The following is a 17,525-nucleotide window of genomic DNA, read 5'->3' on the forward strand; positions in this document are numbered from 1 at the left end:
GCGCCTCTACTACGACACGTGCGCGCCTCTACATCCACCAGTATATATATGTACGTACACGTTCGCGACCAGAATGACAACGCTACGTACGCTTCGACCAGGTGGGTCCCGACTGTCAGGCACTTCCTTGCCTGCGAAGATGTAGCTAGTGGGTCCCAGCAGTCAGGGGGGCGAATCATTTTTTTTGCCTGGACGCATTTCCTTGCGTGCGAAGATGTAGCTGGTGGGTCCGAGCAGTCAGGGGGAAACGTTTTTTCGCGAAATACAGTGGCCCGTCCGGTGGGTCCCAGCTGTCAGGTGGAGGAATCATTATTTTCCGCGTAATAAGGAGGCACTTCCTTGGTGCGGCCGTGGACCCAGCTGTCAGCCTCTCCACGTACAGTCCACGTCCGATGGAAGTCGTTCCTTGACCACGTTGACCATGCCGCGCCGAGAGCACCAGGGTGGTGGACGACGGCGAGGCCTAGGAAGGGGACGACGGGGAGCCGGGGAAGACGCGACAGTGGAAGCCCGCGCGGAGAGGAGTACGAGGGTTCACTGGTTCGGCTGCGGTGTGAGGCTGCCGTCGCCGCAGGGCCTGGCCAGCGGTGGGAATAGTAGGGGGCGGTGAGGCCTCCGCGGCACCATAGCCGGCCACGGGAGGCAGGAGCATGCGGCACGACCGGCGCTGCTTTGGGCAGCTGGAGCAAGAAGACCAGAGGTTGAAGAAGCACTACGGCCGTTGGATGGACATCGTACGGTCAGTGGAGTTAGAATCGTTCATATTGACTAAAGTTGACAAAGGCCCCCGTCCCAGTCAACTTAGTAGGCCCACAAGTCAGCCTCCCACCATGGTGGGTCCCAGCTTGCAGGGGGAGTATTCATTGTTTTGTGCGTAATAAGGAGGCACTTCCGGTGGGTCCGAGCTGACAGCGGGGGGGACATTTTTTTCGCGAAATACGCTGGCCCGTCCGGTGGGTCCCAGCAGTCAGGGGGGAAATGTTTTTTTCGCAAAATAAGGTGGCCCGTCCGGTGGGTCCCTGCTGTCAGGTGGAGGAATAATTATTTTGCGCGTAATAAGGAGGCACATCCTTGCGGCCGCCTGGACCCAGCTATCAGCCTCTCCATGTACAGTACTCTTCCGATGGAAGTCGGTCGTTGACCATGTTGACCACGCCGCGCCGAGAGCACCAGGGCGGTGGTCTGGACAACGGCGAGGCCTAGGAAGGGGACGACGCAGAGCCGGGGAAGACGCAGCAGTGGAAGCCCGCGCAGAGAGGAGTACGAGGGTTCACTGGTTCGGCTGCGGTGTGAGGCTGCCGTCGCCGCAGAATAACAGGGGGTGTGGGTGAGTGGAGGGATGGCCTAACCAGCGGTGGGAGTAGTAGGGGGCGGTGAGGCCTCTGCGGCAGCACAGCCGGCCACGGGAGGCAGGAGCAGGAGGCATGACCGGTGCTGCTTTGGGCGGCTTGAGCAAGAAGACCAGAGGTTGAAGAAGCACGACGGCCGTTGGATGGACATCGTACGTCACTGCAACTAGAATCGTTTATATTGACTAAGTTGACAAAGCCCTTGGTACGTCAACTTAGTAGGTCCACAGGTCAGCTTCCGAAACGGTGCGCCCCAGATGTCAGGGGGAGGAATCATTTTTTGGGCGGGTGAAACTAGAATATCCGAGATTGAAGAAGAAGAACGGCATCCGTTGGATGGACATCCAATGGCCACTACTGCTAGAACCGTGTGTTGACTATAAGTTGACAAAGCCTTGCATACGTGTCAACTCTGGTTTTTTTAGGGGACGCGTCAACTTAGTAAGGCCAGAAGTGTGTGGCAGAGAACTTATAGCCCATTTGAGATTTGTAAGAATGTGTAGCCCATTTTTGAATTCTAATGGAATTTACTACATCCCATTTACAGTTTGTTAAAAGTACATCCCATTTCAACCAACCGTTCAAAACAGAATTCAATAAAATTTCCCACATTTTGATGGGATCCGAAATATTTTTATCCCGAAATTTCTAGTCAGATTAAATACAATTTCAATATAAATTTATATTACGTAAAAATCCAATGAAACATTGCGCTCGCAACAATTAATGAAATTAAAATTTTCAATATCCAAAAATAATATTTTATAAAGTAATCACGTGTTTGGTGCATTTTTTATAGTTACTGCCAAGTTTTTATAATTACATCCCATTTATTATTTCTTAAAGCCCATTTTCTTATTAAGCCTAATGCATCCCTCCTAGGAAAGATTTGCAGCCCAGCGGGGCGGAGAATAACAACTTGACCTTGCCTGGGTATTCCTAAAAAAAGTATAGCTGGGCTAGCCATTTTCAGCTTGAAAAAAATTAATATCTGGGTTGGATATCTGGCCTGGGCTAGACGGGCCACAACCTGCCCAGTTAATACCTGCAGTGATGTTTTCGTTGTTGTTCAGAGGAGAAAAATTAATATCTGGGCTAAACATCGAAAAACTCTGCACTGCTCACACCTCAAAAACACAAATACTGCTCGAGCTGCTTGGTCCCAGCTGTCGGCCGCTTCTTGTGCAATTCTCTCGTTTATTGACTACTACATAGGTTGACAATGGTGTGGGACCGTGATGTCAGGAAACCAGGAGGAAGCAAAATAAATTATAGTTATATATATATAATAAGGAGGCACTTGCGTACGTGAGGCTATGGACCTGGTGGGTCCCCATTGTCATCCTCTCCAAGTAAAGTCATCTCCTCACCCGCGCGCGCTTTCCGCCCGAAACAGCCAGCGCCGCCCGCCCCGCTTCCCGGTGCAGGCGATTGCTCCGCCTTCAAACGACACAAGTGTCGTCCGTCCGTCCATCTGCCACCCACATTAATGATACGCAGTTGCCGAGGCGGCTACTCCGGCGCCACACGTCCGTCCCTCCGCCCGCCCACCATTGCTATATAAACTGTTGCGCCGGCCATAGCCGCAGTCATCCACATACGTTCCCTTTCTCCTGTCCACACCACTACTGCCCACCATGGCTTCCTCGCGCTCCAGCGCTCTTCGGGATGGGCAGACGACAGACCACAACAAGATGGCAGCCATTGCTACCGACCGGCTGGCCGGCAGGCAGCCGGAGGACGATGACGTCCCAATGGAGAACATGGTAGTCGACGATTCGGCGCCAACCCCCTCCTCCGCGCCATCCTCGCTGGTGCATTGCACCATGACCATCGGCGAGGCTCGTGCCCAATATATGGACAGGGTGAGGCAGATGCGTGAGGAGCAGTTCCGGGAGGCGCAGGCCGACGCCGCCTACAACTACCATCTCCTCCAGGAGCACCTGCAGGCGGAGGAGCAGATCACCGCGGAGCGGGCGGAGCAGGAGGCGCTGCTCGACTCATACCGCTCCGCCCGCAAGGGCCGCCTCGAGCGCTGGCGGTACCGCATGCGGGTGGCGGAGGTTGTGGCCGCCTACAAAGAGGCTAGCAAAGAGGGCGATGAAGCGGGGCGAGGTGCTGTTTGGCGAGACCGAGGACGAGGGAGAGGACAATGCCGGCTCCGACGAGTCCCCGCTCCGCTGGCGTTGACGAGGCCTTCCTCCATCGAGGCCCCGCGGCGCCAACAACGAGGCAGAGGACATCGCCGGCTCAGCCGAGGCCCCACCCTACCGACAACGTGGGGGAGGATTTCCACCGCTCCGCTGAGGCGCCGCCTGCCCGCAACAAGACAGAGGACATCGCCGGCTCCGCCGAGGCCCCACCCCGCTGCCAACGAGGCCGCGCCACAGAGAAAACAAGGAAGAGTAGAACACGGTAGGTCGCCGCCGCTCGGGTCCAAGTAAGGCCACCGCTGCTACCCTCCGGTTGAAGCCAAGCTAGGCGGGTTTACCATTGACGGCCGGTTAGCTTCTTGGCGGCGACGTGGAGTCGGAGAGCTGCGCTGGAGAAGAACGCTGCTTCTACTTAACTGCTGGTGCAGTTGGCTGACTGACATGTGGGCCCAATAGGCCACATGTCAGTTACGCAACTGCACCTGCAGTTAAGTCACTGAAGCTTCTGTTCGGCTCAGCGGGACACAGGTGGGTAGCCTCGGTTAATTAATTATACCTCCAGCGCACCCCTTTTTAGTTGAAGAATGTATGAAATGTAATGAAATCCGGCATGTTTATATGAAATCCGACCGTGTATGAATGAATTTATTTCGATTAGTTCGAATTCCTGTATCACTGGCATTGGATGAACATGCAAAACAAACCGTGTGTGTGTGTGTGTGTTTAACAGCATGTGTGTGTTAGAGAGACCGACAGATCGACCTACTCCTACAGAGAGATGTTGTGTAGTGTACGATTTTAGCCGCGAGAGTCGCTGCATCCTCTCGTTTCCGGGCGTGTCCGGTAGGGACATGCGGACAGCTGCCACGCCCGCTCCTGACCAGCCTGGCCCACCCAAAGCCCCTCCATCGCTCGCGCGCGCTTCCCGCCCGAAACGGTCAGCGCCGCTCCAAAGAATCGATGCCGCATTCATGCCCGGGCAGAGCGGACGCGACCTCTCACTGGCGCAAGAGTGATGGTTGCTTCGTCCGTCCAACTTACTGCTGGGACTATGTGATTTGACGGCTCATTGGTCTTTATTACTTTGGTGGTAGGACTGCCGGATGTCCCACGCTTTCGGCGAAAGGAGGTACTACTACTAGATTACAATTTTCTCCATTCTTACAGCGGAGGCGTGCAAGAGCAGTGAAAACACGCAGGCTCAGTGATTACATGGCCCACAACACACTATCACCGTGCGACACCTAACTCTTTACATAGTACTCCCTCCTTTCCTAAATATTACTAGATGAGTCCCCGCGGATTGCCGCAGAACAGCAGTATATCTCTCTACGCAAAATTATCGATTTCATAGAACTAAAAAAAACTCTATAACCGCATGACAAATGTGGTAGCCAAACTAAATAAACTCCCATCATCATTTAGATCATCCCACATAAGGAAAAAAGATCAGCCAACTCCTACTGCATAATGGGATTATATTTTTCTTTTTGACATGTTAATGGGACTTAAAAGCTCACTTACATGCGTGCTACCGGTGCATGCTTGCATGCAGACATGTTGATGTGATTTAAAACCCACTCACATGCATGTGCCACGGTATTTCTGCATGCTTGCATGTGGCTTAGTGCGGAGCCTCTCAACGTCTAGATCAGACGGCTATTATGGACTGATTTACTTCATCTAACGGCTACATCAATTTTGATGATGTGGCTCAAGGAGAGGATAGAGAATTCCTAGTAGTGGGGGCTTGCTATTACTAGTAGATAAGTCTTTGTAGAGATTCCACTACATACGGAACAAAATGAATGAATCTACACTTAAAATGCATCTATATACATCCTCATGTGGTTCATGGTGAAATCTCTACAAAGACATATATTTAGGAACGGAGGAAGTACTAGTATAGTACGTACTGTAATTTATCAGCGAGATAAATTTGTACAATGCTATGAAGCTTCCAGCTTCTGTTACATGTATCTTGCGTCCAAGGTTGCCCGTTGCAACATTTCATCAAATACAAAGGAGACTAACATGCATGCTATTGCATCTCAATGACTGACAGATCATAGAAAATATGTACTCCCTCCATTCCAAAATAAGTGTCTCAAATTTGTGCAAACTTTAGTACAAAATTGTACTACTACTAAAGTTGACACTTACTTTGGAACAGAGGCAGCTAAAGAAAAAAACGATCCATGCAGTCCCTAGCCCTTGAACCGTGAACCCTGACCAGGCTTCAATTTGCTGGCAATGTTCGAGCTTCCTAATAAATGAAATTTGCAACCTTTTGACCATTGGATCTTTTTGTGCAGTTTCACCAAAATCGAGATGAGCATCCCTGTGGCAAAGAAATTGAAGAAGCGTGATTAGAATAAGATTACTGGGACTAGTTGATCAGACATAAACTCATCACAAATACAGTACGTAGAAGCCAGTAGAGGTATGTGCGGGGCAAAGAAGTAGAGAAATATCCACAGGGAGTGATGTGGGCAGCTGGAGCAGTGGTGCAAGCCGGCTATAAAGGGAGTTGTACCTGAGGGACGTAGCTCAACCTTGAGGAGGGCGGCGGGAGGCGGCAACTGCCCACGTCGCAGCAGTGAGCAAGGGACAAAGGCAACCTCACCAGCTTTGTGAGATAGAACGGCAGGGACCCCTGATCGGGACGTGTCGATAGTGGGTTTTCGCCGTCGGCGACGACCACCGCATCTACACTAAGCATCCAGCCCTTCCCCAAGCGGACGTGATCCGCCGGGATGTTAGAGATGTGGCCACAGTTGTTTTGTGCGAGAGAGTGTGAAGAGAGCAACCCCAGCAAGCAACCTTGTAGGCTGGCCCGTCCTGACTATGTATATAGTGGAGCGGTTTCCTTTTCTCTCCATATGAACCTATCATATTGCGTACGTGCCACTGAAGAAAAAAACTTTATTTATAAATGACGCGGCACCTACTACTCGTTCTCCTATAACCTTGCTCTTGGCATCTCCAAAATATTAACCTTGCGATTCGCTCTTTGCCTCTTCGGGAAGTCGAGCAATAATGGTAGTACAGTATATATCATTCTGGCTATATGAGACCGAATGAATTGCTGCACGTCCACCACGTGGGCGAGGGTCGAGGGGCGAGGGAGAGTGCTACATACGGAGCAAAATGAGTGAATCTACACTCTAAAATATGTCTATATATATCAGTGTTCGGAGTATGTACTAGTAGTTCATATTGAAATCTACTAAAGGACATATATATTCCAAACAATATGATATAATCTCTATAACCAAGGTAGTAGTAGGGACGAGGAGTAAACGGAGGGAGTAGTAAATTTTTCTCCTCGTCCTGCGAGCCACCGCGCGCATGGGCGAGGGAGTGGGCGTAAGGCGGAGCAAGCTTCACCTCATCCTGCGAGCCACCGCGCCCGTGGGCGGGGGAGACGGCGTACTAAGCAAGCTTCTCCTCATTCTGCGAGTTGACGGGACACATCAAAAGTACTCTAGTGTATAGAGCCTTGCCTGTAAGGTAGGCCCCACATGGTTTCCCTCTTTTTTAACATAACACGTCAAGTCGCAATTTGTTTGTTCACCCGTGGTAGACGATCCTCCCTCCACCAAGTGGACTACCAGTACACGTGCCAAATTACCACGTGGGCTGCCTTTTTCGTACAGAAATGAGCTCCACCGTGTACCCGCGTGGGTGTGGTTGGGAAAGAGAGGGGAGTACGTGCGCCGTGCATGCACCTCTTCTCTTCGTGCACGTCCCCCACCTACGTGGGTGTGTGTGAGAGATACAAACCGCGTTCGTGAGTGTTTTTTGTTTTGGGGTGGGGGTTGATTTCGTGAATTATTTGTGGGAATATGTGTCGATGACATCTCAAACAAAATTTTGCATGCATTGTGTGTGAAATGGAGGCCTATCCATATCATACATAGAGGGTCGGGCAATCCACGAGAAGAGAGGGAGGGGTCATAGCTATCGATAGAGTTGAAGAGAGGATCAAGTGGGTGGGTGCGAGATCGATGAAGAGAGCCATCGAAATTGTGTGTGTGTGCAAGTCAAAGATATAGGGCGACTGGCCTACCGGAACGTTAGAGGGAACATGTCAAGTTGGTGTGTGGCAGGGAGAAATGACTAGAGCGCTCGATGTATCGGTGTGTGTGGGGGGGAGGGGGTGGGGGGAGGGGTAGGCAGAGGCCTAACTATAGAGGTAGAACGACTCGTATATGTGTTGAGAAGGAGAGACCCAGCTATGTCTTGAGGGAGATCGGTCGACATCCATACATAACTGAAGGACGGGAAATATGATGGGACAGAGAGAGAGGAGAGAGAGGGGGGAGGGGTAGAGTGCTGGATGGGTGATGGAGTTGCTTCTCGAAAATGGTGGGAGACGCCTACTAGACAAAATGAGGGTGGAACTGCAATGTTATCAATAAGAGTGGGGATGTGTTTCTGTGTGTGCCTGTGCGTGATAGATCTATCGGGATGCATCCATGGATGATGAAGGGGAACCATGTGTTTGGTAAGCAAACCTAACTAGATCGGTAGATCAATTGTTGTTTGTCGGAGGAAGGGAGAGACACAACTAATGAGGTAGATCGATTGACGTGTGGGTAAAAACGAGTTATAAGGACCTAGCTAGCTATATGTATAGCGAGAGATCGGTCGGTGTACATCCATTTGTTAGAGGCAAATAAGGCCCAGCGAGACGGATAGACACAGAGAATGGAGCTAGGAGGTGGTGCGAGAGGCCCAACTACTAGCTAGATAGGGGGAGGAGTGTGCGGTTGTGAGATCGATGAAAAGAGGGGCGAGAGTTTACACGTGTGTCTGGCCGTATGAGAGACACGAGGCAAGGACACATAAAGGAGGAGATTGAAGGTGTGTGTGTATGTTGTAGGAAGGCATCGCTGGAGAGGTTTATCGATCGGTGTGTGTCGGAAAGGAGTTGTGGAGACTCTGGGAGAACGACCTAAAGAAAAAAAATGAATGTGCCCGGTGGATAGAATGCCGAGGGAGGGGGAGGGCGTGTGCATGCATGAGAGAAAGTCAGTGGTAGCTACAAAGGTTAGAGGATTGTGTGGGTGTAAGAGACTAACAAAGATCATAATTTGATATGAAAGCGGATTCATATATTTGAATAGGAGATCATAGTGTTTTAAGCATTGCATGCATGAATATAGCGGTGATACACGTGCTGTGGACATGTTATACCATAATGTGATAATGCATGGCATTTGCAACTCACAGCTAAATGCCGAACAATCTAAACCATACTATACATCCAACAATCTCACATTTTATTTGAATTTGTGATAATGTGTGGCGTTTGCAGCTGACAACTAAATATTGAACTATCTAAACAATACTATATATCGAACATTCTCACATTTTATTTGAATTTGTTGTAATGTGTGGTGTTTGCAACTCACAGCTAAATACTTGTAGGCGTAGGGGGCGGGGCACCATACATAATGTGATAAACACATTATACATATGAGACATGGTTTAGATTATGAAGATCTATCTAGAGCTAGAAATTTAATGTGATTTGAAATCAAAATAAAGTGGATTCAAAAAATCTAGTTCGAGTTCATATAGTACACATAGTTCATATGTAACTCGAGACTAATCATGTGGTGTGCTGTGAAGATAATACACAAACGATGGTTTAACTTGATAATAATGATGATTGTAGATCTTATTAAAACAGAGAAACGAATTCAAATGCTTTGACTTCACAACAATCATTACTGTAGATCTTATTCAAATAGAGAAACGAATTAAAATTTAGTTCATATTGAAGCGGTAGTATATACGTTTGGAATGCACTAAAACGTTCATTTGATTACTAGGTTGCATGCATTATACACGTAGCGAAATATTTTAGTTGAACATAACATGAATTCAAAGTTTTGAATGACATTTGTAGTGCGCATTAATTTGGTACAGTACACGTTAGGCTTGTCCGGAAATTTCAACCCGCGCCTTGTTAGCCCGAATTATTTAAGATATATCTTTGTCTCATTGTGCTCCGACAACTCCCTCCATCTCAACCCGCGCCTTGCTATTCCGAAATTACAACGCGCGCGAAAACTCCCACCTCCTGTGAAATCCCGACACGCGAAATGCCCGTGGTACCCCTGAACCGAAAGAACCACCTCAAATCGGTGGGGGTACTTTCGTAACTTACCCCACATTTCGGACAAGCGCGTCTCTAAGCCATGGTTCCCCACTGCCATCCCATCCGCCCACCCATTCGTACACCGAGGCCGCGAAAACCCGCGACGAAACCCCACACCCTGCTCCGCCCGCCACCCAGCCGGAGCCTCTTCCCCGACGACGTCGTCCACAGCAACACCTCGACGTCCCTCATCCACCGTACCGGATGAGGATCCGTTGTCGATCTCATTGTCCCGCCGGTTCAGCCACCCCGTCCTCCACCTCCAAGGAGCTGCCCCGACGTTCCCCTCGTCTTTCGCGCCACCTCCATTCCCACGCCGCCGTCTTCACCTGCACCACCGGAAGAGCATCATCATCACCGTTTCCTTAGATGAAGCTGCGGCCTAATCGGCGCCACCAAAGAGGTTGTACACTAATCGCCACATTTTCTTCTTGATTCGATCTCACGGTGCTACCGGCGCTCGGTCCCGAGCCGACACGGTGTTACTCCATCCACGGCGGCATCGCCGGCCACTTCCTCCACGGCGTCGCTCCCTCGGCGGCGACGTCCACATCAGTAGGAGCTGCTGCTGCTTTAGCTCTCGCTCGCGCTGCTGCTCTGCTCTTGCTCTCGGTCACCTGCCTGGTCTGCTCTTGCTATTGCTCTTGCTCGCGTTGCTGCTCTCGCTCTTGCTCTTGCTTGTGATGATGCTCCGATTTAGCTACACTTCAGTCGACTGAATCGACTTTTGGGTCAGTCGATTTTCAGGGGGTGGGGGGGGCTCGCCGGGTGAAGGAAGAACCAGCCGCAGTGGGGAGGGGGGCTCGCCGGAGAGGTACCGCACTATCTGTCTTAGGGTTCAGGATGGGGGCGGTGGTCGCCGGCGGTGGAGGGGCATTCGCGGGGCGGTGGCGTGGGGATCGCCGGAGAAAAAGCTCGGCACGGGGGGGGGGTCTAGAGGGATGGCCGGGAAGGCGCACCGGCAGTGGGGAGTGTTTTCAGGGTGGGCGGGGGGCGCACCGCCGGCCGCGGGCGGGGGGGGGGGCTGCTGTTTGGCCGGTGGTGGCTGGCGGCTCAGGGGGGTGGAGGTTGAAGATGAACCGCAGGCCCTTGATTTCATATCCAACGGCTGCAAAATTGACTGACCAGAGATGAAAAAGTCAGTCAACCGACATGTAGCCTCACCTTGCTAGTGCGTTCAGTTTCGATAGCAAAATTCAGTTTCAACAGTTAAGTTCAGTTTCGACAGTTAAGTTCAGTTTCGACAGTTAAGTTCAGAGATGAGCGGCTGATGTATTTTACATCTAGCACTTTGTGGTTATGTATTTTACGTCATGTATTGGAGATGCTATTAGAATTCCACTCAGGTTAACGTTGTTCATTGTCTCTCTTGTCCTGCTTCAGCCTCGGCGTCGTACAACTCACCGGAGCTGCTCCAACGACGAAACCCTCCATCACAGCGGAGTAGTACCTCGGGCTCCATCTCCAGACGCCTAAGATCTTCTTCCGCTCCTCCGACAGCAAAGTCAGCCGGAGCATCCTCACCGGCCAACCCAATCACGCTGAGATCGACATGGCTTCGCCAAAGAGGTTGTACACTTGTTGCATCTCTTTTTTACTCTACATGTTATATATATTGTCCACTGAGCACACGGATTTGTCCCTTTAGTGTCTCCTTGAAAGAAAAAACGTAGGAATTTTAATTTTCACTTGTCCTCCTTTTCAAATTCCTATTCATGAAACACAAGACTAAGAGATAGTATGTCACGACCGGATTTTCGGGATAAAATTTCCGAGAAAACGGCCTTTGTGCTCACCAGCCCCAGGATTACTGTTAGCTGATGAGGCACCAACTTGATACAAGAATTCCAAGCAAGGTACAAAAATATGTAGTACAAGGCCATTGTGGCCTAGGAGTACAACATTTGGTTTCTAGCGGTTGATGGCGGAAGCGGTCTGTGATACAACTGCGTCTATGGGACTCCATTCCCACAAGAACAGCTGACCAGGATAACTCCTATCTTCACGAGGCTGCTATCGTCAATACGTAGGTTCCGGGGCTATCATCGCGATGCTTATCTCCAAGAAGGGAATCTGGCCAAGACAATAGCCAGGGACAAGCCAGTGAGTAAGTTTGAATGTACTCGCAAACATTTAGAACACGGGTATAATATAGTAAGAGGTAATCATACTCCGAAACATTTAAGATGATAAGTCTGTCATGAAGTAAACGAGAATCTGTGATGCACGCATGCAGAGGAAATATGGACATGCAATACGGAGGTAAAAGAAATGCACTGAGCGAGTGTCTAAAATGACTCCTCGAAAGGTTGCAAGAAAACTTAACAATGCCGCAGTCGGGCGTCTGAGCGACACCACATAAAGGGCTTATAAAAGATAAATAAACAACAAGCATGCCGCAGTCGGGCGTTTGAGCGACACCACATAAAGGGCTTATAAAAGATAAATAAACAATAAGCATGCCGCAGTCGGGCGTCTGAGCGACACCACATAAAGGGCTTATAAAAGATAAATAAACAACAAGCATGCCGCAGTCGGGCGTCTGAGCGACACCACATAAAGGGCTTATAAAAGATAAATAAACAATAAGCATGCCGCAGTCGGGCGTCTGAGCGACACCACATAAAGGGCTTATAAAATATAAATAAACAACAAGCATGCCGCAGTCGGGCGTCTGAGCGACACCACATAAAGGGCTTATAAAAGATAAATAAACAATAAGCATGCCGCAGTCGGGCGTCTGAGCGACACCACATAAAGGGCTTATAAAAGATAAATAAACAACAAGCATGCCGCAGTCGGGCGTCTGAGCGACACCACATAAAGGGCTTATAAAAGAATAATCACAGTGAATATCCAGGAGGTAGAACCATCCCAGGGATGCTCCATAAAGTGCATAATGTAGATGGTTAGTCCATAATAACAATAATAATAGAACATGATCCTCAGATGTCACAGGTAGTAAGCAAAATCTAGTCTAGCCGTTTCTCCATCCGAAGACCGTTGCTGAGATCCAGCTAGTTCATTCTCCATCCGAATGCCGTTACTATGATCCAGTTAGCCGTGTCTCCATCCGAAAACCGTCACTGAGTTCTAGTTAAATCGTTCTCCATCCGAATACCGTTACTAGATTCAACTCAGACTGTGGTCCTTACCCATGAACATGGCTATCCAACAGGATATATCCTCTGCAGAGGGAGTACTACTTTCCCACAAGTAACGGATTTATTTAGCCCATCGGGGCTAATTCCGCCTATGGCCTTTTAATTGAAAACACGCCCGACCTGCACACACCAGCTTAACTCACCGGTGTCTGGAATCACCCACGACACCTGCCAAGCAAAACTCTAAGTGGGGAGGCTACAACCTCGACGTAGCATGGGATCAAATTTATATTCGCGCCCTCTAAGGGGTGCCCCCCCTTTCGGTTCCAACCGGAAACACCCATGCCCCCGGACCAAGTGGCATGCCTACCGGAGGCCTCCGGTATCTTCCACTATGGCCTCTCTGTACGGTGTGTGCTTTGGTAAGGGGTTGACAACTTACTGAACCATACCCCGTCTGCGACAGGGACAAGTGGTAGTACCAACAAATGAGGAAGTTACTGATCAAGACTCGATCTACGACCGACTTAGGTGGTCCAAGTATTCTCCAACAATATTACCATTAACAGATAAACTCACCACTCATCAAGCCTCTCCATGCTATACCGGACATACTCATCTCAACGAGGAACTAGGGACAAGCTCGTGTCTACCCAAGACCACGAATTTCCCGGCTTCCTTCCGGTATACATGAGAAGCTCACGAGGATGATCCAAATCACTAGCGTATCCAATGCTGACCACAAAACAACTCCAAAGTGTACTCATGTACGAGACTTTATCGTTACATAGAGATAACGCATACTCCAAGCCAAATGGTGTTGTAATCGCATCAGAACACCACAACAAAATATTATGCCAGAGTTCAGAAATGCTTGCCTTCAAGAGTATGCAAAGGATGCACTTTTTGAAAGCTTTCTCTTCTCTCCATTATCCCTATTTTGCAAAATATCCAAATAACAAATATTTCAAACACAGTACAAAAAGTTGTCTCAATTTTTTTTGAAATAAATCTTAAAATAAACTAGGTGAAATTTGACAGAAGTAGGAAAAAGAATTAACTCATTTGGAGTTTCATTTTAAAAGTTATAGCCAGTCAAAGTTTGGTCAAATCTCTGTTTTTAAATAAAACCAGAAAAGAAAACATTTCGGGAGAAATACGCTTTCGTAGCAGAGGAGACGTACTCGGGACTTATGTGCCTTCACTTAAACAGAGGAGACGGTGCGCAGGTCATTGACAGTGGGTCCAGAGGGCCCACTGGTCAGGTTTGACCGTTCCTCCCTCTCCCTCCTCTTCTCTGCCCGACGGGAGCGGGACTCCGGCGATCGCCGGTGACGAACGGCGGCTCCTCGAGGGCATCTGAGGACAGGGATGGACTGGCCAGATCGAGGCAGTCCCCTTGGTGGTCGCTGGGTCGTCGGAGGTGGAAGGGGTCGCCGGCGGCGAGCTCCGCGGCGGAGGGGGCTACGGTGGTGAAGTGGTTTTTGGGCTCCGGTGGTCTCCGATCGAGGTTGGGTAGTTGGGCAGCTCCGCAAGGACAGGGGAAAGCTACTGGTGGCGCTGGTTGGGCGAGGGAGTGACTGGCTGCGACGTATCGCACCGGAACTTGGCAGCGGCCGAGCTGGCCGGAGACGAGGAAGATGGCCACTTCGGGTCGATCCACTGCTTGGGGAGCGCTAGGAGAAAAGTCTGAGGTCGCCTGGGGTCTTGAACGAGCTCGGGGACCCTTTAAATAGGCGCTCGAGGTTGGACCGCGGCGGCTGGGGATAAGATCGCCGGCGACAGCCGTGCTGTAGCTGCAGGGCGACGTGGCGGCGACGAGCGCGTGCCGACGAGCTTTGGGATAAGACTGAGCTGTTCATCGGGGCAGCTGGCGCGCTGGGGTGGCTTGGGCGGCGCCGTCCATGTCAGAGGTTCGCTGCCGATGCCGGCGTGCCGCCAAGAGCTCTGCCAGCGGCGCTGCAGGGCGCCAGGGGTGGCGTGGGGAGTGAGCGAGCGTAGTGCGTGGTTCAGAAGTGGAGTAGGGGCCAGGGACGGGTCGCGTCGAGTGCGGCAATGCGGCGCGGCGGTTCAGTGCGCGCGCGTGCAAAACATGTGCTCTGGGCGTGCCCAGAGCACGCACGGAACCTGCTCGACGAAATGCCAGGGCGGTCTAGAGCGCGAGGGTGGGGCTGGCAATTAACAGGACTAGGATAGAGACAGCTAGGAGTTCAGTGGACAAGGTTGCTGGGTCATTGGAGCAAGATCACAATGCAAACTAGATAACATGCCCAAAACTGACTGTGCACACCAAGTGCTCGACAGAATGCCAAGTGCACTTAGGCAACTCTTGGAGTGGCCAAAATCTCCAGATCAGGGTCTCTTTAGGTGTGGATGATGAAGGCAAGATCATATGGGCAAAACCAGAAACTTGTTAGTGCAATATTTGCAAAACTCCAGTTTTGGACAGAAAGAAAAAGGGTTTATTGCATGCACTTAAAAACCTCCAATGAGTCCACTCTCCTGGACTTAAGGGTTTTGAAGGGAGGGCTACAAGTAGGAAAAAGCTCAGGGTCACTAGAGCAAAATAAGATAAGGTTGCAGTACAAATCACCAAATTAGACCAGAATGCAAAAGAGGGTGATTCACTCAAATTTTTCAAAGAACATCACTGGGTTTTTGCATAGAGTTGAATTGTAGGCATCCACTGACATCTCCAAACACTTGGAAGAGTTTTTAAAGAAATATTTAAATGGGTTGTAGTGCAAAAGTGCTTACTGGACCAGATTGGAAAAGTTGGTGTAGAGCTCAAAATCTCCAATGGCCAAAAGGTATTTTTGCATAAAACTGATGTGGAAACATCACACGACATCCCCAAATTTTGGTGGAAATTTTGAAGGCATTTATCAAATGGTTGGAGTGCAAAACAGGCTCCAAATTCAAGAAATCATTTCTGAGAGAATAAAGCTCTGAGAAAACAAATCTTGCAATTAAACCCACTGTTAAAGAATTGTTTTATAAAGAGGGCATATAAGTCCAACAATACTCTTTGAAGGTTTTTCCACTAGAGGTAAAAATCCAAAATAACAAAAGGGTAAATCTTGACAAATGGAAAAGTTTTATTTCCTGGCAAAATTTTAATAAATAAAAATTGGTCAAAATTTTGGGGTGTCACAACACTACCCCCCTTAAGAAAAATCTCGTCCTCGAGATTTGTTAAAAGCTGTTTTGAACAAAAACTGTTTTTATCAAAAGAAATCATTCAACCGCACAAAAACAAAGCGGCTAAAGTGAGAGGGCAATAAGTGGTGTAAAACCACAGTGTAATACACTAGCGTAGCGTGGGAAAATATCTATGGTTAGGGAAAAACGAGATATTTCCACGCGGATACAGTAATTTAGAATAAATTCTAAATTACTAAAATATGCTGGTCGTACCCGAGAGCACAGTGCTCTCTCTGGCTGACAGGTGGACCCAGGGCCCACTGTCGGCCTCTTCTTCTACCTCTGGCTCTCTCTTCTCTCTCGCGTGCTCTTCGCGCTTCCTCCACCGGCGATGCCTAGCTCGTAGGGCATCGAGGCCGTACCGTGGTAGTGCGCGGCGTGCTAGCTGCTGGTGCAGCGTGCACTCACCTCGCAGGCCAGTGCACTGTCGGCACTGCTCGCGGACTCGCCTCCGAACACCGGCGGTCGAGCGACGAGTGGCGCTGGTGGACCTCGCCCACCGTACACCGATCTCGAGCTCTAAAATGATCGCGGTGCTCCTGTGTTCTTCCTCACATCTGGCCTCGTTCCTACTCCTCCTTCCATCTCCTCCATTGCTGTTAGCAGGAGCTCGAGGTGAGGCTCTAATGGCGGAGGCGATGCCGGACTGGTATGTGGTCCTGGTGTGTAGATGTTTGGCGGTGCTGCTGGGGTTCTTCGTGCTCCTGTGCGCGATGATCCTGGATGATCGTCGTGATGCTGCCGTTCGAGTGTTAGCTCTTCGCGGTGGCGGCGATCACGTGGATTAGGCGCGGTACCGAGTGCTAACTGTCATCGGTGTGCTGGGGCAGCTCGCGCTCGAATGAACACTCACAAATCTCTCTTACCGAGACTGTGGTGTCCTCGAGTGTGGTTAGTTAGGTGCAAAAATTTGCTCAAGGATTTGTAATAGTGCTCGAGGCCGAGTGGTTGCAGCTGTGAGTCTGCTGTTACGATGCTGCGCGAATAAAAATCTATGTCGTGAAAATATATACGCAGCAGTGACTCGGGGAAAGAAATCTCCTCAAAAACATGTTGCGAGAGAAAAATAATTAAAACAAAACTAACAGCAGTAAAACTGCTCACATAACTGAAACTAAAGAAAAAATCGGACCCATCGCACAAAATTTGGGAACCACGAACACGCTACAACACATAAATAAAATACTGGGATAAAAAATACAGCGGAGGCATTTACAAGGAAAACGGCAAAAAGAGAGGGTCCTGAGAAAACGCCTCTGGTACTGGGGCACACTCCTCTTCTATCGGGGGAAGCGGGTTGACCAGTCGATGAATGCGCCTCTCCTGGTGAGGCCTCAGTGGTCTACCAATAGCGATCCGAGGATTTAAATCAGCGAGGATCTGGAGATAACCCATTACCCGCTGAGTCAAACGCTCCTGGGCGATAACGTACTGGGCAAGGTTGGCCAGTACTGGATCTCTCTCAATTCGTCCACTGGGAAAAGATGCAACTTCTCCGGGTGCCGCACGACTCGAAAAATAATAGTATCCTCGCTCGCTGGCA

The sequence above is a fragment of the Aegilops tauschii genome, chromosome 6 (genome assembly GCF_002575655.3).
Source record: "Aegilops tauschii subsp. strangulata cultivar AL8/78 chromosome 6, Aet v6.0, whole genome shotgun sequence".
Taxonomy (NCBI): domain Eukaryota; kingdom Viridiplantae; phylum Streptophyta; class Magnoliopsida; order Poales; family Poaceae; genus Aegilops; species Aegilops tauschii.